This window comes from Podarcis melisellensis (assembly GCF_964234715.1).
Source record: "Podarcis melisellensis genome assembly, chromosome: 12".
Taxonomy (NCBI): domain Eukaryota; kingdom Metazoa; phylum Chordata; class Lepidosauria; order Squamata; family Lacertidae; genus Podarcis; species Podarcis melisellensis.
In genome coordinates this window covers 33,051,265-33,075,823 of record NC_138544.1, presented here as the reverse complement: position 1 = coordinate 33,075,823, position 24,559 = coordinate 33,051,265, and the positions used below count along the sequence as shown (strand labels likewise).

The 24,559-nt window shown below is 39.5% G+C and overlaps 1 protein-coding gene across 14 annotated transcripts in view; it reads left to right on the top strand.

Moving 5' to 3' along the window:
* Nucleotides 1-24,559, top strand: part of PPP1R9A (protein phosphatase 1 regulatory subunit 9A) — a 151,440-nt gene that overhangs the window by 44,471 nt on the left and 82,410 nt on the right. The window lies entirely within an intron of this gene.

The following is a 24,559-nucleotide window of genomic DNA, read 5'->3' as shown; positions in this document are numbered from 1 at the left end:
CTCTGGAAACATAAGGAAATGACAAAATTGCTTGTGGGTGGCAATGTGCAATTACTGTTGCCTCAAATTTACCAAGAACCTGGTCTTTCAAATGTTAAAATTGATCCAAGTAACCCATGTACTGGATTGATTTTGCGATGTAAAAACGTATGCTTTTGTTCTGCATACACTTTAAATTTAGAGTGCCGTTAAAAGCAAGGTAATATTGCCTCGATTGTAGAAGACTTGGAGTGATACACAAAGCCCATTGAGCAGAGCACAAAAGGAGTAGCTGTATTTCTGTGGATTCAAGCTGATGTATTAACATAGCTCTCTTTGACTTCTCAGTGTCAGTGGGATATAATGTGGGTGGAATACTTCCCACAAAGTGATAATAGGATTGTACTCGGTATTTCTAAAATATGTCCCCCACTCCACCCCAGATTTGCAGCCTACGCAGTGAATTTATGTGCTTGCGTATATCAAAATGACACAGTCAAATAATATTTCAGCATGTTTCTTGAAAGGAAAGAATTGATTTATTATGATGCATTGTTCCTTTTTTTTTTACTTAGACATGTTCTATTGAACATTTCTGTATGCATACAGCAGGGGCAGTGTTCCGAGGCACCAGCTCGCAAGGGCGATAAGCTGGTGGCTCCTCCTTGGTCTCCTTCTGGCACCGCCACTGGTGGGGGGCTGCTTCAGCCCCCCTTTCCCTTTGCAGCAGGTGTAGGAGGGGGCGAAGGAGCCAGCCACTGAAGCCATGCTGCGCTTGGCTCTGCGCTTTTGGGATAGGGACATAGCTATCAAGTGTCCCTTATTTGGCGGGACAGTCCCTTATCCCAGTGCCATGTCCCGCTGCTGTCCCTTATCGATGAGGCTTCGTTTGGCTGCTGGCTGGGCTTTCTGCCTTTGGCTCAGAGGGGCTCAGAAGTTGAACATACCTGTGTCCGGAAAATCCCTTATTTTGGCTGCAGGTCCCTTATTTTCAAATCTGTAAGTTGACATCTATGGATATGGAGTGCCTGAGCCCAACCTTGAAAATATTGAGGGGGCCCAAAAAGGCTCAACCCCCAGGAACTGGCAATCCAGCAGTATTATAACTTGCTGCGTAGTACCCCAAGTACAGCGATGACCAAGATTATGCATAGCAAGAAACTGTATGAGCCATGTTTAAAAACAACATCCTGTAGAGATTTCTGAAGAGGGTCTAAGGGGCAAAGAAGAGAATGAGCAGAAAGAAGCGAAAGCAAAGTGGAATAAATTAAAGGCTAATTATTAACTCGAGGCCATTTTCAATGGTGGAAGAATCTCATTTAGTTTAGAGACGAGAGAAGAAATGATGCAGCAGAACATTGCTCTCTTAATTAAGTATAATAAACCTAGTCATTGCATATATTGTATTCTACCAAGGCAAATGTTGGTCTGCTGGAGAAACTGATCCTTTTAGACCTCTTCTTTATGAAGCATGACTCCAGAAGGTTGGAAAGCACATACTGTATCTTCCCCCTTACACACACAGTTCCGCCCCCCAATAAGCTCTTGAATCGAGTACAGTATTGCAATGAAAAAACTGGCTGTTGCAAACAGGAAGCAGAAGTTGTAATTGCTGTATGTGACAGGAAAGGAGGAACCTGAGGGTTCTCATGGCTTGATCGTGCAAACGGTCTGGTCTTAATGGTGTGTCTGTAAGTGACTGTGGAGGCCAGTTCTGGATCCACATCTCGTTCCACAGTGAGGACCATAGCTACCAATGTTTCCCTTTTTTAAGGGGAATTCCCTTATTCCAAATAGGATTCCTTGCAAGAAAAGGGAAAAGTTGACAGCTATGGTGGGGACATAGGTTTCTGGGCGGGAGTTGATCACGGTGAGGATTTGCCAAACTTGCCTTTCTCTTAGCTCGTTGCCCTCTTTTGTCCTGAGTTCTTGCTTCTTCAAAGTCCATGACGACTTTGGTAGAGGCTATTCTCCAACTGGAGCGCTCGTAGGCCTGTGTTTCCCAATTATCTGTGTTTATACTGCATTTTTCAAAAAAATACTTGCCTTGAGAGCGTCTTCAAACCTCTTTTGTTCTCCACTGGCATTACACTTTCCATTCTTAAGTTGGGAATAGAGTAGTTGCTTTGGAAGACGATAATCAGGCATCCAAACAACATGACCGGTCGTGTAAATGCTTGACATTGCAGCAGCCTTAATGGGTAGCATGCAGAGTGATATGTATATATATATATATATATCATAACTTGTGTACACTGGAAACATCTCATGTTTGCTCACATATTTACAATTACTTAAAAAAAACCACAACTTTGTTCCTATGTTATTGGAAAATAACGTTAAACATATGTATAATACAATGTAACGAAATAAAATAGAATGAAATAAAATTAGGTAAAAGTGATACGAAGTACAAGTTTGACCTGATTACCTTGTCACTTCAGGATTAATAATAATAATAATAATTTTGTACCCCACCCATCTGACTGGGTTTATTATTCATTCTAATAGTTTTCCCATTTCCACAGTAACTTACTTTCTTTCCAAGTATTGAGAAAGTCTGATTTATTAACAATGTTGAAAAGGAGTAAAAGTAGGTGTTTTGAAATGTAGGCAATTTTTATCCTCTGTACCTTTGGTTTTCTATGAAAATGTGTGCATGCTTTTCCATTCACAATATTCAGTGCATGCCTGTAAATGGGTCAGAAGTTTATTACTCTAGACACCCTGAGGATAGAGTCACAAAACATTCTGTAGAGGTGTTTAAAGATTTGCAGACACTCGGGGGTTGAAAGTTGAACGCAGTGATGATTTTTTTTGAGATAGTGCTTGAGGTACTGCTAAAGCACTGTTTGTGGTCCTATAAAATTCTACCATTTGCATACTCACATCTTTGGTTTCACCTTAAAAATCCTTTTGCAAACATTGTTTGCCTTCAGGGACTGTGCAAAAAAACCTTCACATTAGAAGGGAGCTGAGGAAGAGTGCAAGTAAAAAAAGTATGGCTAAAAAATGCAGGTGTAATATGTTTTACATATCTCTATCCCAAGGGGAGCAAGTGCATCTGTTTCTGTAGCCAAGTAATATTATTATTATTATTATTGCTTGCTCTTTGCTAAAGGCTTAGAGGTACTTCAGTTGGTAAATATCTCTGCTTCAGATTCCAGTAAATGTGAAACATATGTGAATATAAATACAGATAGCTAGGCTGTGAAACAATAGTGTTAGGTCTAGCCAGACGTGGGCAGGATTAGGTTGCTATAGCTTCCCTCAGTTTTCTTTCTTCATAAAACATAATAGGGCGAACAAAATGATCAGGCAGAAAGTGTGGTGAATTTGTTCATTCATTCAGACATTAATTATTCGTTTTTATATGCTGTCTTGCGATCAAGAGCACAGGATAGCTAACAGTGTGATTTAAACACAACAGAATATATAATAAAAAAGCATACTCAAAAACATATCATATGCTCATGTAACACATTCTTACATATGTCTACTCTGAAAAAAGCCCTAAGTGAATCCAGTGAACTTTACTGCTAGATAGGTTGGTATCGAATTGCAGCCTAAGTCATTGAATTCTTGTAGCTTTCTTTATTAAAAGCACTAATTTCAAATTACGATTTAATTGTTTCTGATGAGCTGAAATTATGTCCTTCCTCCCACAAATTTAGGGCTAAAACCATAGCTGGCATGCTGACTTTCACTCCATCTTTTATCACAATACATAACATAATATTTAGAAAGCTTCCATTGCTTATTTACCACAAAAAAATTGTAGAAAGGTATACCAGTAATATTGTTGCATTTATCTTAGTAATTCATGACCATCATAAAACTGGTACAAGAAAGCAAAGGGAAGAATTTCCTTTCAGAAAATGCAGTCCTTGTAGTAATATTCACACTGAAACCAAATCATAACCTTTGTGGAGAAAACTAGTCAAGAGGGTTTCTTGCTGGCAGTAAATATGTTTTCAGATATTACATTTTTATATCAACTTGCATACAGATAATCATGTCTGCCATTGATCAGTAACAGGAAAAAGGCAATGAAATTTTCATATACGTAAAGAAAAATCCTGGGAGTAATATATTTTGAAACACTGAATTGATCAAAGGAATTTACAATGTGTTTTCATTTCAAAACTATTTATTTGTCATCCACCTCTTAATTTAGGGGTACATTAGAAGGTAAATTCTCAAACCTGGTTCATATGAGTATTGTTTTCTCATTTTTGAGCAATTCTGTTCTCAGAAGACACTAATTCCATATGATAAAACTTTTATTTCATTAATTTAATATGCTTACATATTACCTCCTTTCTCTGAAGTTGGCATTCAGGGTGGCTTACAATATTTAAAAACACCATAATAAATACAAAGTAATAAAAATGAACTAGTTATAAACAATACCACGAAACACATTTAAAACCAGTTTGCCCTGAAAGCAGCCCAGGAAACAGCATTGTCTACACCTTAATTATCAAACTCCTATCAGAATAAGGAGATGTTATCCTGTGGGCAGCCAGCCTAACCTCTTTTGGGCAGGCTATTCCACAATATGGGAGCAGCCACAAAAAAGGCTCTCTCGAGTCACCACCAATTCTGCCTCTGATATTTATGGGACCAAGAGAAGGTGCTCACCTGAGAATCTTGTCACTTGGGCAGGTTTGTATAGGGAGATACCATCTTTCTTTTGTTGCAAAGTCAGAACATCACTCGATCATTGCCCTCATGGACTTCCCAGAGGCTCTTGGTTGGCCACCATGGGAAACAAGATACTGGACTAGGAATAGGTCTTTGATCAGATCTAATAGAACTCTTATGTTCTTAAGTGTCATGTCCTGCTTCTAACCTGCCTCACAGATTCGTTGTGGAGCTAGATTTGGGGTGGGGTAAAGTTTTGTCATCCTCAGATCCTTGGAGGTAGTGTGACATCTAAAAGTTCAACTAATGTGCAAGTATGCATGATGTTCTTCAGCATGTGGTGAGGGCAACCTGAAAAACCAATGTTGTGCTTACTTTAACATTTAAAATAATTTAACAAACCATTATTAAATGTATCCATTTTCACTTGTGCAATGAAGTGCAGCTCCAGAATCAAGAATCTCCGCTGAGTATTGCCAATAAATCAAAACTGTACTTTCCAGAAGATTATTACATTATTTGCAAGCCTCTGAAGGCCTCTGTTTCCTTTCTACAAAAGGCTACTGTAAATTGTCACATGGTAATCGGATCTGTTGTTCACGGGAACGAGCTTCTTTTCAAAATATTATGCTGCTTACAAAGCTCCTTATTCATTAGGCAGATTAGCAACTGTTCTTTGAATATTCTCGCCTCTCTCTATACAATGTACACAGATCCATGGTTATCCATAAAATAAAAGTAGAAAGAATACAGAATTATTGTCCTGTTCCTGTTTACATGTGAATGAATATTTCTTTTAAAAAAATATTTAGAGAGCCTTAAGGAAAAAGTGCCATACAAGATTTCCTTCAGTGTAAATACAACTGTGCACATGACATCAAAGCACGACAAGACTTACAAATTCTAATGGAGATTACATTTTTCAAAGTGACACAGGAGAAATTTGAATCCATTCTGTCTGTACACTGCTTTATTCACTATACAGGTCACAGATCTTATTTATAGAATGTAAGCTGCTGTTATTGTTAAGATTATTAAACATTGCTGGCTCTCTTTACTCAGACAAGGAGAAGAGAAATAGAGAATCACGTTTACCATCTGCCTACTGCAACATAATTTATCATCAAAATAGTGAAAATATAACATGGGTAGACCCAGTTTGCCATGTTAGCTGATTAGAAGCAATCCTGCAAGAGAATTTTCTGAAATCAGGGTTATTTTCCAAAAGGGAGAGTTGGTCTTATTTTTTTAGGTGCGAGACAAAAACTTTCCCCCATAACCAGGTCTTTGACCTGGCAGTATCTGTGGCCTTTTAGAAGTGGGTGGGATGTTTTTAATATATTTCTCCCCCCCCTTGGTTTTAATGTATCTATGTGGGTTTTAATTATCTGGTTGGTTGGTTGGTTGGTTGGTTGGTTGAAATTGGCTTTGGGTTGCCCTGGGCAAGATAAAGCCACTAACGAATTTAATTAATTAATTAATTAATTGTAATAATAGTTTTGAAATCATTAAACTTAAAAAGGCATAAAATTATTCTTATTCATTGTATTAACTGTTTTGTCTCCAGCTTACATTGCATGGCTACAGACAGATCAAGCCTACTGGAGTTACGTAACATTTCATGATATTTTTCAGGAAGTACCACTTGCCCCTTAAAAGTTAAATTGATACTTCTGAGTTAATTGATTCTTAACTAGGTAAATGACTTCACCTGTCTTTCACCAATGAGCACTTAGCTACCCTAAATTTAAACCACTCACATATTTGCTGCATACTTAGGTGAAATTAAAGACCATTATTACTCTGGGGTATGAACCATTTTTGTAAGGCATTCAACCATGTTCAAATCAAGCAGCTTGTTACCATTGCTGCCAACATTTGCAACATTTTCCCGTATATTGATGTACTTAATATGAAACTAAGAACACGTAGCATTGGCAATTACGGAAGAGTAGCAATGATGATTGCAACTAATCCACAGAAAATCTTGTGGAATCTTAAAACTAGCAGAGCAATCGCTTGTGGCTGGGTGGGGTGAAGGTTTCTGCCGACCTATTTCAGGGTGGGTGGGTCACCTGCTGTATCCCTGATGTTGGAGATATGTAAAAAGCCTTTTTTTTCAAGATAGGGGCAGGGCTGAGTTGGCCTCTGTTAAAAAAAAAACACAAAAAAACTTGTATACAAATTAAAAGTTGGTGTTTTCTATGCAAAGTTTGGAATCTTTTAAAATTCTGTTTCCAATAACAACATGTCATTCTTGCTAGGGTACTGAAGAAGAGTAAACTATAGTGTCAGAATAGTGTGATATCAGCTTATCCGAATACCTGAAAGAAAGAGGAAAGGCTATATGGCTTTTACCTCATCTGAAGAGCCAATTACTAGTTAGTTCAGAAATGGCTGCTTCACAATTATGTAGAAAATGGGCTCAGAACAAAGTGCTGTGGTGTGGAGTGCTGTTGTTCAGGTTTCCAGCCAACCATTCGTTTTTATAGGATGGTCCATTCTATTTATCGCCCCTCCTCTGGTTTTCTGTTCTCCCCTCCCCCCTCCCAAACCCCCAGATATGCAGCATTTTCTGGCTCCCGGTCGTACTCTACCATTTTATGATTCTATGATCATGTTCAATCCTCATGGAGCTATTTGGTGGGGGAAGGCTTTTGGTCCCTTAGCTTTTTTCCAAGCACATTTATATATTTCTACAAACTTTGGGGTTCCAAACTTTGGGGTTCCACCAAGCAAGCTAGTACTTCCTTCTTATTTCTCAGTGACCCCATTTTCGCTACAGTCATGCTGGCACTCATCAGCTGAGTTTGTGTGTGATTGCTACTGTGTCTTTTGTCTGTCCTTTCAGATTAGCCCACAGAGCTGTATTGTAGCGAATATTTCTAATGATAAAAAGTGTTTTGTACGTGTTACACCTAATAGAAATAAATTATGAATAATAGAAGGATGATGGGGAACAGGGTAGGTACTCTCCACAAATGTGCCAAGGATTGTGGGTGGGTGGTAGTCCTGAGAGCAGATATCTTATTGATTTACCTACAGAACATATTAAGGGGATCCTCTTCCCTGCTCTCTCACTTTAAAGTTTCAGCCAGAACCACAGAGGTGTCCTGTTTGCATTATGCCTACCATCATATCTCACAACTGCATCTGTAACAAAATTGCTTTGTTTCCATTCAGTGTTTAGGCACCTTAGAGGGTTTTATAGAGAACTGATATGCCGACTTTGCAATATGATTTGGAGCAGTGCCGGATTTACGTATAAGCTAAATAAGCTATAGTTTAGGGCCCCACTCTCTTGGGGCCCCCCAAAAAAAATTAAAGGAAAAAAACTGGATGTAGATTTCCAAAATATAAGATAAAAAACAATTACTTTGATAATATATATATTTTGTTATGTGTGGGACATGGGTGGCACTGTGGTCTAAACCACTGAGCTTGCTGATAGAAGTTTGAAGCCCTGCGATGGGGTGAGCTCCCGTTGCTTGGTCCCAGCTCCTGCCAACTTAGCAGTTCAAAAGCATGTCAAAGTGCAAGTAGAGAAATAGGTACCGCTTCGGTGGGAAGGTAAACGGCGTTTCCGTGCACTGCTCTGGTTTCACCAGAAGCTGTTTAGTCATGTGGGCCACATGACCCAGAAAAACTGCCTCCATGTATCGACTGGGAAATGTGCAGTGGTGGACTGTATATGTACAGCATGTAGATGGGAAATGAACATGATTTGCACCTATATGCTGAGACCTTGGTGGGAAACCTCCAGCCCATGGGCCTAATTAGGCTTGGCAAGTCCTGGAAGTTGGGCTGGCAGGCTGCTTTGGGCAAACCACGCCCATATTTCCCAGACCCAATGTCAAATACGATATCATTGTGGGGGGGGGGGGAGTTCAAGCCATGGCTTGAAACCTCAAACTGTGGCTAAAGGAAGTAGGGGGCATACCAAGTTCCTATTTTTCAGACTAAATGCAGCATTTTTGGATTGGGCACCCTATCTTGGCGCCCTGCATGGCAACAGAAAAAAGGCACCAGATTTGAAAAGCATCAAATTTTGGCTTCAAAGGAATAACGGGGAGGGCACAAGTCCACGCCTGATTCTTTCTTTGCAGCTGTGGCTTGAGATCAAACTGCAGATGCAAAGGAAGACCTGGGGCTGCCGAGGAACAACTTGCGCAGCTGCAGTACCCACCCAGCACCCTTAACAAACTACAGTTCCCAGGATTCGGGGGGGGGATAATCAGCTTTAAATATGCAGAGGGTGTGCTTTAAATGCATGGTTTGGATCTGCCCTTTTTTTGTACAGCAAACCCAGTACATACTTGAAATACTACGAGGTACTAATGCAAATGCTCCTGGCAATCAGTGGGCATTTAATTATGAATGCCAGCTGGGGAGTGTGTGTGTGTGTGTGTGTGTGTGTGTGTGTGTGTAAAAGAAGACCAGTGTCAGTTTTTGGACACCCCCCACCCCGGCAGTTGTGTCTTTAAAAGCCACTGTATCAACAGCAGTGAGCAAGTGGAAATGTTTTATCTGTGTGTAGCATCTCAATCTGTTGTCTGCGGAATGAGCTGCAGTTAAAGACCTACACAGGCAAAGACAGTTTTCCTTTCTGATAATTTAAAAAATCTTACATCCCAAGCATGAAAAGATGCAATCTACCATTTAGCTGGTACATTTTGTAACAGAACACCAATTCTGATACATTACAGGTGAACACAATCAAACGGCAAAGCTGCACAGAAACAAATGCCGGTCGTGCCACCATCAGTACAGCTGGTAGTTTTAAACTGACGGCACAATTACACCTTGATAGTTCAATAGTTCATTAGCAGCTACATTGTGCACCTGTATATTTTCTTTAAACGATGCCAGATAGAGTTGGGTCAGGCTGTCTCTTAAAAGCAGTACAGAAAATGCCATGTAGATGCCTCCTTTATTGAGCTTTCAGTCTCTCTTGCTCTTGCAGTCTAGCCATCTGTTAACCTTCCTCAGAGTACCTCACAAAGAGATTATCCACTTCCTCTTTATTTGTATTTTGTGGCTGGATTAGCAAATCTTTCTGTGTTTTCGATGTTCTGTAGATTGCGACACTCTGTAATTACGATATGTAACGAAGAGTGGCTATAGATAGCAGAGATGCACTTATCTGCAATATTACACTTACCAACTTTACTAAACTGTGCAGCTAAACCAGTTAAAAGCTTTATAGCTTGGGGGAGGGGAGGTTAATCTTTTCATGATAAATTGTATTTTCTGGCCAGTAGTCAGGAAAAGCACATTGTTTCATGGTGCATCATGAAACAACTACAGGAAGTCCATAAACACTGTAGTAGCAAGCCTTCCATATTAGCTATGCTGGTAACGCTGCAATGCAATGTGTTTAATGTGGCCTTGTCATTTATTCTGAGAATGATTTTAACAACTTGTGGTAAACAGAAGTTGGTAGCTAGTTAAGTGTAATTATGGTATTGACTTTTGGATGTTTTTCTTTTGCAATACAGAGTATTTAACAGCAAAAGCAGAGTGTATTGCTTATGTGTTCAATGGATTTTACTACCGAGTAAGTGTACATAGGATTGCATTGTTTATAGATGGTGATATTACTATTAATAATAGTGTGCATTTGTAAATCTTACCTTTTAATAGTCTTTTCTGGTATCCTCATTTGATTAGATCTTGAGGACTTGCATTTGACTTTGCATGATAAGTCAATATTGATATTTTGAAATACTAGTCCTGCTTAATATCTAAAATGTAGTCTTAAAATTGAATGTAAAATATCTCATATATTTAATCTTTTTCTGGCCAAAGATGGGTTTCATGTAATCTAGGAGCTTCCTTTCTCCTGGATTACTTTATTTGGTCAACCAAATAACTTTTCCAGTAAAGTAATTTCCATGTGGATTTTTGTCAGTCCAGGTGTTGGGGTTTTTTTTTTGGTGATAGGAATTTACATCTGCCCTGTGTTGCTTGTAGACTATTCATTTCCACATTCTAGTGGGAGAGAAGTCTGCAAGTTTTTATGTGCCTTTAAGTTTATATACACATTTTTACATGATCTATCTACCCAATTTGCTTATAATGAAAATAACATTAAACAAAACAACAGCAGCAATATAGAAGTTACATATTATTTACAATTTAGACATTCTGACAAGTTCCATTATGATATACACAGCCGATATTGTGCCATTTGAGCAATCTAGTCTTGCTCAATGTATTGTCATATGATGATGGGGGACTCCAGTTGTTTTCCTTCTGTGCTATATATTCAATAAAGCAACATCATTGTTTCTGGAAAGTATGCTTGTTTTTCATGGAAGTTGCCTGTGTTCTCACTTGTTTTATTATTTTTTCCATCAGTGCAGCTGGCTACATTTGTCTATACCAGTCCTCCATTAGAGTGTTGGCCATTAGTTTCCCATTGTTTAGTGATGGTTATTCTGGCTGACACAAAAAAGGTTAGGAAATCCTTGCGCAAAGCATCAGTCTCTTACTTACCATGAATGGATAACAATGCCATGAGCAGGTCAGGTGCAAGCCCTAGACTTGTGATCAGGCCTCTCTCATGCCCAAAATCTTCCAAGCACTGCACAGATCCTACTCATATGAAATTTCTACCCATTTTGCACTCTACTTACGTTCTTTGTTGAAAGGAATACGTTTACTGATCACAACTGGTTGGCATAAGCAGTTTTGCTGAAGCTCGTAATTCCCATGCTTAGATTATGAACCTCAGAGAGTTTTTAATACTACCTCAAAACTATAAAGGTTTCCAGTTCAGGCTGAGACTTTGCCTTGGCATCAGTATTGTTGGTTGCTGTCACTGGGTACAGTCTGCAAAATCACTTCCTCTAACCCTCATTTCTTCTGTCACTTCTACTGTCTAGCTGACAGGATCCTAATCTGGAAAAACTTGTAGTCAAGCAACAATGATTGATTTATATTTAGTGTGCTTCTTACACTTCAAATTGTAATACATAAAAAGGAGAATGAGAGCACTATGCGAAGTTGATGTCAGGTAGAATAGTTTAAATAAAATAATAGTCATTCATAGTCTAGACACTGGCAGCAATCGTGAAGCAGGAGATCTCTTGAGACTAGAAGTGTTATTCTTTCTTTTGCTAAGAGACTTGGTGGCATTTTTAACATACCAAGTGAATTAATCAGTACACTAGAGGATAATAAGATAAACCAATATAGATGCCCTAGATATTCACACACGTTATCGTTTCATGTTGGTGCCATGTTTTAATCTTGCAGGAAGCTTTTAACTTTTCCATTTCATGCTCCAGTTTAGCAAAGTATGTCATAAGGAGGAAGAAACCTCTCTGCTTCTTTTTTTGGTTTTTGTTGATCTAGAAAAGACTTCTGTCCTTAACAGAAAAACCAGAATGCACTTTCTCCTTACAATACCAATGGTGTTTATTTTTAAGTAGACCTCTCTTTGAAACCATATTTTCTAGACAAATGGATGAGTTCATAGGAACTTTGCCATGGAGCTGATATATTTCAATTAAATTGAATTCTTTAGTCACAGTTGAACACAGTGTCAGGTGTGTTCTGAAGTCTCTGTTGCAGTCTTGGCTACTTCTTACCTATTTAAAAGCAAGGCTCTTTGTGAGAAGTTCTGGACCCAGGGAAAGTCAACACTTAGGACCCTTCTCAATGAAAAGTATACAAAAGTTTACGTTTCACCTGATATGGTAGTAGCTAGTTCCAAAAGTCAGCTCTTACAAAGCAGCTAAGGAAACTAAGTGGGTCATGTTCTTAGCACAAGCTTTTATATTTTTTTTATGAAACTACTTTGAATATTATGGTTTTAAAGACAATTTCTTGAGCAGTTTTCCTTTGAAGAAATAATAATGATGGCTCTTATTCAACTGCTTTTTTCCAGCATTCATATGAATATTTTGTCTGTAATTGGTGTTCTTATAAAAACTTGAAGGAGCAGTGTATTAGTGATATAAAGCTGTCTGCACATTTTTTTTAAAAAAATGATTTGATAATTTAAAAGAAACATTCGACTAACCAAATATGACCATACAGTCGTACCTTGGAAGTCGAACGGAATCCATTCTGGAAGTCCATTTGACTTCCAAAATGTTCAAAAACCAAATTGCGGCTTCTGATTGGCTGCAGGAAGCTCCTGCAGCCAATGGAAGCCCCGTTGGACGTTTGGGTTCCAAAAGAACGTTTGCAAACCGGAACAATCACTTACGTCATGTGTACCTTTTTTGGCCAAATTACATCGTGAAAATTAGGGTGCGCTTTAGATTTGATGGTGCAATAGATTTGATTGCAAGCTTGAAAAACACCACTGACAACAAATGCTTTTCTGGTTCCAAGGTTTTGAAAATTGAGGTGTGCATTATATTCGGTGGTGCATTAGGGGGAGTTAATAGACAGTGGCACACCTGGCAATGTCTCCCAGGGAGAGGTGGCACATCAAGAGAAGTGAGGAGGAAGAGGAGCACTTATTCTCACAAGTAGCTGAGCCTTCTCTGCTTAAAAACTTGGCAGGCAGGCAGGGAAACCTGTTGGAACAACTTTTTCAACTCTTGTGTACTCTTGCTACTAATCTTCAGCTCTTGAACCTTGCCCTTGCTCTCTGACTGGATAACTTGGGGTAGATTCTGCTCTTTTTTTGCCACTGAGTTTGGACCATTAGACTGCTATTATAAAAGTTGTCTGGTCTTGGGCAGAAGCCAGGGCATTCTTATCGAAATATTTTGCTTTTCATTCCAGATAAAATGTTTGGAAACTGTGTATGCATCTGTTGCAGACAGGCTAGTCTCATCTTCCCTTGCATGATAGAACCGTAGAAATATGCCCTTTGTATTTTTTACACACAGTTGGCAGAACCACCATCCGCTTTTTAATATCTTGGTTTGAACATGTGGAGAAATCAAACTTGTGATATGATAAAGAGGAAAGAGATGGAGCTGAGCCAGGTCTCCTTCTAGGAATGAATTCAATAGTGTTGGGGAGAACAGCAGTGTGGATACGATCCTCCAAGTAAAGCTTCAATGCTCAGCTCCAGATTTCTGATTTATTAAAGTTATGGGAGTTAAGCAAGACAGAAGCAGACTTGAGGAGAGTGTGGGACATGCTCAGAAAGCGGAGGCAGAAGTTTTGTTGTGCAAAGGGAAATCCTTGCACTAACAAAGCAAGTGCATTAGATCCTGACCCATGTTGATGGTATATTGGACACATTCAGTGGAGGGTGTGTCTGGTTTGTTCCTACCACTCCCTCCCCCCCCCCCCCAGCCACATTGAGAAGGAAGAATAATCCATACTTGAGGAACCTGAGCGACATCCTATATCCCATTAGCCCCTATCAGATGACCCATCAAGACGAGTCAAAAGATGTCTATTGGAGTACTGTTTCCTGGTTTTCCTGCTAGATAGGCAGAAACCTCTCTTTGTATATTCCAAAGAGAGCAAGAGAGAAACACAAGATGGTGGTTAGTATTGACTTGTTTAGGGGATTAGGACTCAGAAGGTTGTTGGGGCAGAGAAAAGGCTCCTTTGTGACTTTTATGGTACAAAGGTAAAGGGACCCCTGACAGTTAAGTCCAGTCGCAAACGGTTTGTAAAAAAGATCCCTCCCTTTTTGACACTTCATTCTCCATTACAATAAAGAGGTTGACAATTCTTTGGTTTTATAATATGTGGGTACAGCAATTCAAATATTATACAATATATGGAATGGTATTTCTGTGGGAAGTGGGATATGTCTATGGGATATACACTAATCCCTTCTCATGCACTGTTCTCTTCTCTGTTCAAGGCCTCCTTGGTTTAAAAAAAAACACACCGCTGCACAGCTGCCACCTCCTTATCTTAACTGCAACACCAACACAAAATACGATTACTTGCTTTAGATAAATGACTATAGTCTCATGTTTTCGTTCTGCTTCATTATATGCATGCTTTAAATTTGCAAAGCAATAGTGCATATTTAGGTTTCCTTAATAGTCAAGGCATAATTAATCTGTACTAGTGATTTGAATACCACTTTTTGCAGAAACCCTGCTGGATTAGTCTAAGCTCCACCTAGCTACCATTTTTGTGTGTGTGAAAATAGCATCAACCAGCGGGTGCTACTTGGCCAGTAGTGCTGACCCTAGATTTAGATCTTCAAAAGCCTTTTAGTATTTCTTTTTCTCCCCTATTCACTGTGACTAGAGTCCAACTGATCCTAATTCCATTTTAATATAATAAAAGAAGCCTGAGAGGAAATACTGAATGTTGCAGTTAAGATTGGGAGGGAACAACTGTTGAGTTGTTTCTAAAATTTCAGGAGGACTTGAAATAGAGAATGGAACAGCGCATTAGATTACCCCATGGAAACGGGAGTGAGGGGAGGTTGGTGTCACTCCAGATACACTTTGTAGCATTGTACCCTATACAATGGTATCTTGGTACTCGAACGGCTTGGCTCCCGAACAAATCGGCTCCTGGATGCCGCAAACCCAGAAGTAAATATTCCACCTTGTGGACATTTTTCGGAAGCCGAACGTCCGACATGGCTTCTGCTTGAGTGCAGGAAGCTCCTGCAGCCAATTGGAAGCCGCACCTTGGTTTTCGAATGATTTCGGGAGTTGAATGGTCTCCCAGAGTGGATTAAGTTCAAGAACCAAGGTACCACTGTATTAGAAAACAACAAAGTTGACTTGTAGCACCCTTAAGGTAAAGGTACCCCTGCCCATCAGGGCCAGTCGTGACCGACTCTCGGGTTGCGCGCTCATCTCGCTCAAGAGGCCGGGAGCCGGCACTATCCGAAGACACTTCCAGGTCACGTGCCCAGCATGACTAAGCTGCATCTGGCGAGCCAGCACCAGCGCCGCACATGGAAACGCCATTTACCTTCCTGCTAGAAAGCGGTCCCTATTTATCTACTTGCAATTAGGGGTGCTTTCGAACTGCTAGGTAGGCAGGAGCTGGGACCGAACGACGGGAGTTCACCCCGCCGCGGGGATTCGAACCGCGACCTTTCGATTGGCAGGTCCTAGGCTCTGTGGTTTAACCCACAGCGCCACCCGCGTCGCTGTAGTACCCTTAAAGACTACCAAATGTATAGTAGCACACACTTTTGTGGATTTGTTAGTCTTTAAGGTCCGATAAAACTGGTTGCTGCCTTTATATCAGCAGACTATCACAGCAACCTTCCTGGAAAGTTGGTATTATAAAGACTCATTATTAATACATTTTTGTATTTTTACATTAAATAGAAGCCACTGACAAATACATTTCATTTTTTTAAAAAGGCCACTCAATTCCATATGTGTCTACTCAGAAGTAAGCACTATTGAGTTTAACTCATGGGGAAGTGTGTTTAGGATCACAGCCTTAAAACTAATACAATCTGGCTATATTTGACCCTGGTATCTGATGAGTAAAGTGCTTTTTACAAGCGTAGGAGGGTTAGGAGTGATTGAGTTTTCACTCTTGATTACAGCCAAGAATTATAATCATGCTGTACCTGTTTCTATGGTGCATGTAATGATCATGCTGTTTCATATAATAGAGCAAGAGGCAGCTTGCTATTCTGAGAAGTGTATGATCCAAAGTCAGCGGGGGCGGGGGAGAGTAGGTTAGCCTGCTTACTTTTTCAGAAACATGTTGGTTTCAGTATGTTGTCGTTTTTTGCTCACAAAATCCAGATCAGCCGATATCTGTGTTCACGTGCAATCTCTTTGTTGATTTATTTAAGGGTTTTTGTTGTTTAAAAAACAACCCAGCACTTTGGCCAAAAAAAGGCTCCCAGGTCAGTTCACAGATCAAAAAGGACGGTCCTTGCCCTGAGACTTGTAGCTGAAAAAGATCTGACATGAAAGGGAAATAGACTGGGAGGTAGGAAGAAATAAGCAAACTCTGGTACAAGTTTTTAGTTAGAAGTTCAAGGAAAGGAGGCACGAAAGTTGCTAGTCTCTCTTTGTTGTGCTGATAAATGAAGTTTCTTCTCTTCTCTCCTCTGCTTTTAGCCTGATGGAATGGCTGCTTCCAGGTGACAGTTGATGGAGAGAAGAGTTTGGCTTTTCAACAAAACTGGGAGGAGTCCTGCATCTCTGTTCATATTAAATGGTGTACAGGCCAATCACTTTGGATTTAACTCATTCAAGGAGTCAAATTAACACAACACTAAAACCCTGCTCCATTTTCCTAGAACAAGGCCCCACCAGCCCACAGCACAATGCTTACCCCACCAACCTGCTATTTTAAATCCTTATCACTTCAGATATTTTAAATCTTAAATGCCAACAGGGAAGTAAGTCACTGCCCAAAGTCTTGGGATGCAGTCAAATGTGGAAATTATTGCATGAGTTTTCCTGATTATAATGCTAGCGCTTGTATTCCAGATTTTAATGTTCCTTTTACACTGCAGTATGCTTTGCGTTATTGAACTGTGGCTTTTTGTCAATATACTGCCACATTGTGCTAAATTTTAAATTTTATTCTGGAATACCAACCCAGATTTTGTCATGTGACATTTGTCAAGGGTGTTGTAAATAGATTTATTTTATTTTATTTTTTGCTGGAAGCAAATAACATGGAACTGAGTGCTAAACTTCCTCAAGATTCCACCAGTTTTCCAGAAATAGCTTTTATGTTGTGTTGAAAGATCACCTAAAATGTGGAAACTATCAGGTCAGGAAATACCAGGAAAATGCTGTCTGAAAGTAGTCTAGATCAAAACTGATAGGAACACATTTTCCTCCTCCTGAAAGCATGCTCTTTATTTATCCTCTACCATCAAGGTCAAAAGAATGAAAGGGAACTTATAAAACATCAATCCCCACGTGTGTTTTAAGGGCAAGTGTATATCCCTTGACTTTTACAAAGTACAGGGTGTCACTCCTGTATCCATTAGGATGAAATTTTTGATTGTCATCACCAAAGCAACTCCATAGTGGCCTTTAAGTTGAAGGTGAAGAAGTGCAGAAAAATGCCCAATTAGCTTATTTTTCCAAATTATGTTGTGATTTCAGCCGCGGATTCGTAAATTTGCCATATGATTAGTTGGCATAATTAAATGAAGTAAAATTTCTTCACAGCATCTTTGTGTAACAGCCTTATCTATTAAGAGGCTCTCTTACTGCATGCCACGGGATAAAATTTTTGTTCTTCTAATAGTTGGAGCATTCTCTTAAAATGTCATATATGTATTCATATATATACATATACATATACAGACACACGGTAAAACGGAACAGGTGTGAGTGCCTGCCGAATTTTAAAGGTGTGGCTTATATTTGGGTGTGGATTATGTTTGGGCCAATACGGTAATTATTAACCATATTTTTGAGACTGAGCACTCCCCTCTCTAGATACTCCTCTGCCTTCATTCACCACATCCCCATGTTTTGGGGTTGCATCTGCCAACTCTGCCTGATGGCACAGTAACTAATGGTTAAGTGCTTCTAGAACACAACTCAGAACCAAATCTGGGTGTGTGTGAGAGAAGTCATATGCAACAGCAGGCAGGGGCACAGTCCAATGGTCGAGTCCTTAACAAATGTTAGCCATTATACCTGCACTGGCTAGATTCCTCCAGTAATATCTTTGGAAATTACTTTCACCCCAGAGAGTGACTGATCATCTGGCTATTGCATCCAGCATGTGGTTATTGAACAGCAAGTGTAAAGATTATTAATTTAAGTAAATGAACTGTTTAATAAAAAGCTAAGCACTGCTGAGTCATTTATAACTGCCTTCCAGAGGAACTGTGTTCTGCTTGCTCAGGCATTCATGTTTACTGGATTTCTCTGATGCACCTATTATTTATTATATATTGAATTTACATCCTGCCTTTTGCGTGGCAAACACATCCACAATTAATAATTTTTTTTAAAAAAAATCTAAAATAGTTTAAGCATTCTAAAAACAGTTTCAGTTAAAAGCACTACTCCATCCAGTGATTTCTGTGTTGCCAGTAACAGTATCTTTTAGCCATCAAATGCCTGGGTAAGCAGGAATGTTTTCAAATTCCTCCTAAAAGTTTTTAATAATGGAGACAGGTGGCATTCCACAAGGAGGTAACTGTCACTGAAAGGGCCCTGTCACAGGGCAATGCTAACCAGGTGGTGGTACCACCACCAAGTCCTCACCTGCAGATCATAGGGTCTGAGGTGACTGATATTGTGGAAGGTGTTATTTTAAGTACTTAAGCCATTTAGAGCTCTATATGCTTGTACTAACACCTTGAATTGGGTCTGGTAGCTCACTGGCAATCAGCATAGCACTTTCATAGCAGCCCCCAGACTCTCTTCAAGGGCAGCCCCATGTAGAGCGCAGGTCCCAAGAGTGCATCTTCACCCTAATTACAAAGTTAGGCTGCTTTGTGCCTGGCTTTGTGACTTTGCTTGTAGAAGAGGGAGTTTGGCTTAGCAAAACCATCATTGTCGTAACCAAGAAACTTCTACAGTCAAAATTAACTTCTGCAGCTGTTCTTCCCATTGGTTCCGCAAGCTGTGCAGTCATGCAAGTTTTATATAGTTCTGGAGGAAGAATTACAATGCTGCTTATGTTTTAGTTAATACTGGCACAGGTACAGAACCCTATGAGGTTGTAAGCTATCACAACGCTATGAAACCGATACTGGCAGTTTCACAGAATGCAGGTTAACGCTGCAAACAGGGGTTCTCACCATCTTCTGTTGTATCTGGCCATTACTGGTAGCAGATACTTGAATCAGATAATGGCTACTGAATTAAAGTGGGACCCGTGACAAAAAGTTGCCTAGTATCCTGACACCTAAAATGAGTGCTCTTGTTCAGTGCTCCAGCTAGCCTTGAACAGAGAAGATTTCTTGCACCATTCAGGCCTCTTGGGGAAGGGAGTTTCAGGAAAAGCAGAGGGGGAAAGGACACTTTCCCCCTTTCCTCCCACCCCAAGTCTTTTCGGTGTTATATAGAACCACTGAAATCTTGCTCAGGTGCCTACTGGTGGTAAGATCTATCAGGTGGGCATTCACAAGGGTCAGGATCTTTTCTTTGGTGGTCCCCTCCTTGTAGTAAGTCCTTCTGAGTGAAATATTCATTAGGATCCCAGTGAGGCAATCCCCTTGGGCAAGAGACCAAAAGATTGGGGTTTTAAAGTGGCATTATTTTAACAGAATTTACATGCCATGTTTATGTTACACCAGTGCAGGTACATAACTTCACCAGCATAGAACCCGTTGAAAGGAAGACTCCCAACATGAAGCCACTGTGTTGGAATTCATTGGTAAATTTCATTCTTTAGAATTTGATCCTAGCTCACTGCAGAAAGTAACTGTCCTCATTTAGGTGTTAGTTTCCACTATTGATCTTGCTGTGCTGTTCAGTTCTAGTTGCTGCTAGTCTCAGGAGTGGGTCCTGCTGATTGGATCTTATTCATTTGATTGGTTTCTGTATTGATTTGTGCACCACATGCTAGTACTGCGATGTACTTGCTTTCTCTTATATGGCTTGGTGGTTGGTCTCACAACCAAACATGTCTTAGTGTGAGATCTTTCCCTCCCTCCCCCCTTTCCCTTTCTGTACTAACGGGGTTGAATCCAGCTAAATTTTAAAGTACACCCGTTGAAATTAATGGACCTATGTAAATCACGTTCATTAATTCCAACAGATCTACTCTGATTATGACTTAGTTGGATTCATTCCTGAGTGCACAGTCTGCCAATTTACGTTTAAACTATAAGTTATGCTAAAGATGTGCAATCATATGTGTCTGGATTTCTATAATTAATTATCTATAGCACTGGTTCCCAATTAGTTTAGTACCAAGGACCCTCTGTGTTTCAAAAGCCAAGGCATGGACCCCCTACTTTTGAATTTTTTTGATATCTCTATGGTAGTTTTTGTTATGTGAATGGTGACACAGACCCCCTGGGTGGGTTATGCAGACCCCCTAGGGTCTGCAGACCACCAGTTAGGAACCACTGATCTATAGGGCTCCTCAGCATTGTAAGGACTTGCTGCTTACCTTTTGCTCCTCCTCAGGGAGGCAACTTTTGTCAGGATTATAGATTCATAGAATTGTAGAGTTGGAAGGGACTCTAAGGGCCCTCTAGTCCAACCCCCTGCAATGCCAAAATCTCAACTAAAGCATAAATAACAGGTGGCCATCCAACCTCCACTTTAAAACCTCAAATGAAGGAGAGTCCACCACCTCTCATGGGAGTCTGATCCACAGGTCTTACCACCAGAACAGGTCTTACCACCAGAAAGTTCTTCCTGATGTTTAATCGGAATCTCATTTCTTGTAACTTGAATCCTACCCTCTGGAGCAGGAGAAAACAAGCTTGCTCCATCTTCCATGTGACAGCCCCTTGGATTTTTGAAGATGGCTACCATATCTCCTCTCAGTCTCCTTCTTCCCAGGCTAAACATACTCGACTCCCTCAACCCTTCCCCATAAGGCTCGGTTTCCAGACCCTTGATCACCATCGCCATAACTTTATTATTTATACCCCATTCATCCGGCTTGGTCTCCCTCCTCTGCACACGTTCAAGTTTGTCAGTATTCTTCTTAAATTATGTTATGGCGAGAAGTCATAACTCCCCTTCTAACAACCACGGTTTCAATCCTAATAGTGCCTGCTATTTAAAGAACTGCAACAACTCCAGATATGTTCAGTGCAGTTACACATCTTAATGCAGTGTGTAGCTTGGCCATGCATCAGCTCATGCATCTTATGAAGTGGCTCTGGCCCACAAAAGCTTATGCCGTCATAAAGTTGTTAAATCTATAAAGCTTCACAAGGGTCTTGGTTTCTGTTACAGCAAAAGCAAAGTTGGCTGCCGCTCTGGGATTTATCAAAGAAGAAGAAAAATGGTGTCTTCAGACCCATTAGTAGCATGATGTGCGTCAGTTCCTCTTTTAAAAAGTACATGGGGTTGTATCCCACTAAGTTATTTTCAGAGTAGACTCACTGAAATTAATGAATCCAAGTTAATTATCCGCATTAATTTCAGTGGGTCTTCTCTGAGTATGACTGATTTTGGATGCAATCAAAAATTTGCAAACGTACTAATTGCCTCGCTTCATTTGGTGCAGGTTTGTATATAGTTTGCAGGTGCTTGTTTTAGAAATACAGCTCTTTTGTGAAGTGAAACAAAAATACAGAAATCCCATGAACTTCCACCCAGTTTAAAAAAAAAACACATTTTTTGCAAGGCAAGTCCTAAAGTGAAGGGTTTTTTTTTTTTTTTAGTGCAATGCGAGTGTAACACCAGCTCCTTAATATTTTATTTTGCCTTTTGTCCTGAGTTATTTTTAGAGCACTTAGCGTGTGGGGGGGGGGAGAGGGATAAATTAAAAGAAGATAAATAGCAATGTGTCTCCTTTTGGAAGCCAGAATGTGAAACACATTTTGACAGCTCTTTCTTTTGGAGAGATGGTCAAGCATGCAAATTATCATGAAGCAAATGAAGGTACTTCAATGCAAGGCCTGTATAATTTATGATTCCTACACATTCTGATAATATGGTGGGGCAGAATTATGACTTGAGAGTACCTGTGGGTGAGAAAAAGCAATGAAATAAAAAACATTCATGGGGTTTCAAAACACTAACACCAATCAATGATTAATAATTAGTAAATCATCAAGCACTGATACATTCTTAATGCGTTCTTCCAAAATGAAGCTCCACCTTTGGACCTCGCTTTTTACATGCTTGTTTTGCCAAGCAGGTGGGAGAATTCAATGGTGTAAGTAGCCGCTATGATGTCTGAAATAAAATACTGTTTTTATAAAATTGGGACCATGAGATCATGGCTGACATAATGTCTATTTCTCTGAGTTCTCTATAATTACACGTGTCTCTCTCCTTCTCCCTTTGCTCTGCATTTATTCATCCTGACTTTTTTTTTTAAAAAAAAACCACTTGTTGAGAGCTGTTTTTCTCACAGCACAATCCTATGCATGTTTACTTTTTTTTTTATTTCTATCTTGAGTTTTTATTTTTTATTTTAATTAATTTTTATTAAAGTTTCCACAACATTTTCAACACAAACAAATACAAAACAATTAAACGTAAAACAGATATACTTCTGAATCTTAGTTTCATGTGCCTTACTTTCTCGACTTCCTCATACCTCCCCTTGCTGCATTCTCCTGTCAATAAATTTTAAGCAAATCCCCAGCTTATTTCAACTTAATCTTAATAACTCTCATTTTCATTCTCTTATCTATTACCGCAGTTAACCCCTATCTTCCCATTCAGCACCAACCTATCTTTCACCAATTTTTGCATATTTCTTTAAATAGTCCTTAAATTTTTCCCAGTCCTCTTCCGCGGTTTCTCTTCCCTGGTCTCGAATTCTACTCGTCATCTCCGCCAGGCTCATATAGTCAATCACCTTCATCTGCCATTCTTCCACGGTGGGTAACTCCTGTGTCTTCCAGTATTTTGCGATGAGTATTCTTGCTGCTGCTGTGGCGTACATAAAAAAAGTTCTATCTTTCTTTAACACCAATTGGCCAACCATGCCCAGGAGAAAGGCCTCTGGTTTTTTAGTAAAGGTGTACTTAAGTACCTTCTTCAGTTCATTATAGATCTTTTCCCAGAAGACCTTAATCCTAGGGCACGTCCACCAAAGGTGGTAAAACGATCCTTCCATTTCCTTACATTTCCAACATTTGTTATCGGGCAAATGGTATATTTTAGCCAGTTTGACTGGGGTCATGTACCACCTATAGATCATTTTCATAATATTTTCTCTCAAGGCATTACATGCCGTGAACTTCATCCCGGTGGTCCATAACTTTTCCCAGTCAGCAAACATAATGTTATGACCAATGTCCTGTGCCCATTTAATCATTGCCGATTTGACCATTTCATCTTGTGTATTCCATTTCAACAGCAGGTTGTACATTCTTGACAAATTCTTAGTACTGGGTTCTAACAGTTCAGTTTCTAATTTTGATTTTTCCACCTGGAAGCCAATTTTCCTGTCCATTTTAAAGACTTCCATTATCTGGTGATAGTGAAGCCAATCTCTTACTTTCCCTTTTAACATCTCAAAGCTTTTCAATTTCAATCTGTCCCCCTCTTGCTCCAAAATTTCCCAATATCTCGGCCAATTAGCCTCCATATTAAGTTTTTTAACGGCTTTTGCTTCCATTGGCGACAACCACCTCGGAGTTTTACTTTCCAACAGATCTTTGTATCTAATCCAGACATTATATAATGCTTTCCTGACAATATGATTTTTAAATCCTTTATGAACTTTAACCTTGTCATACCACAAATATGCATGCCACCCAAAGAAATTATTAAAGCCTTCCAAGTCCAATATATCAGTATTCTCAAGGAGTAGCCAATCTTTCAACCAGCAGAAAGCCGCTGATTCATAATACAGTTTAAGGTCTGGCAGGGCAAATCCACCCCTTTCTTTCACATCAGTTAGTATCTTAAATTTTATTCTTGGCTTTTTGCCCTGCCAGACAAATTTGGAAATATCTTTCTGCCACTTCTTGAAACAATCCATTTTGTCCAATATTTGTAATGTTTGGAACAAAAACAACATTCTGGGCAATACATTCATTTTTATAACAGCAATACGACCTAACAAGGAGAGCTTCATATTTGACCAAATTTCTAGATCTTTTTTTACTTCCGTCCAAGTTTTCTCATAATTATCTTTAAATAAGTTCAGATTTTTAGATGTCATATTTATACCCAGATATTTCACTTTCTTAACCACCATTAACCCTGTCTCGTTCTGAAACTTTTCTTTTTCCGTTATTGTTAAATTTTTCTCCAAAACCTTCGTTTTACACTTATTCAGTTTAAATCCTGCCACTTGACCGAATTCTTGAATTAATTCTAAAGCTCTTTTAGTACTGGATTCAGGCTCTTGTAATGTAAGTACCAAATCATCTGCAAATGCTCTCAGTTTATAATGTTTCGCTCCGACCTGTATTCCTTTAACCAACTGGTCC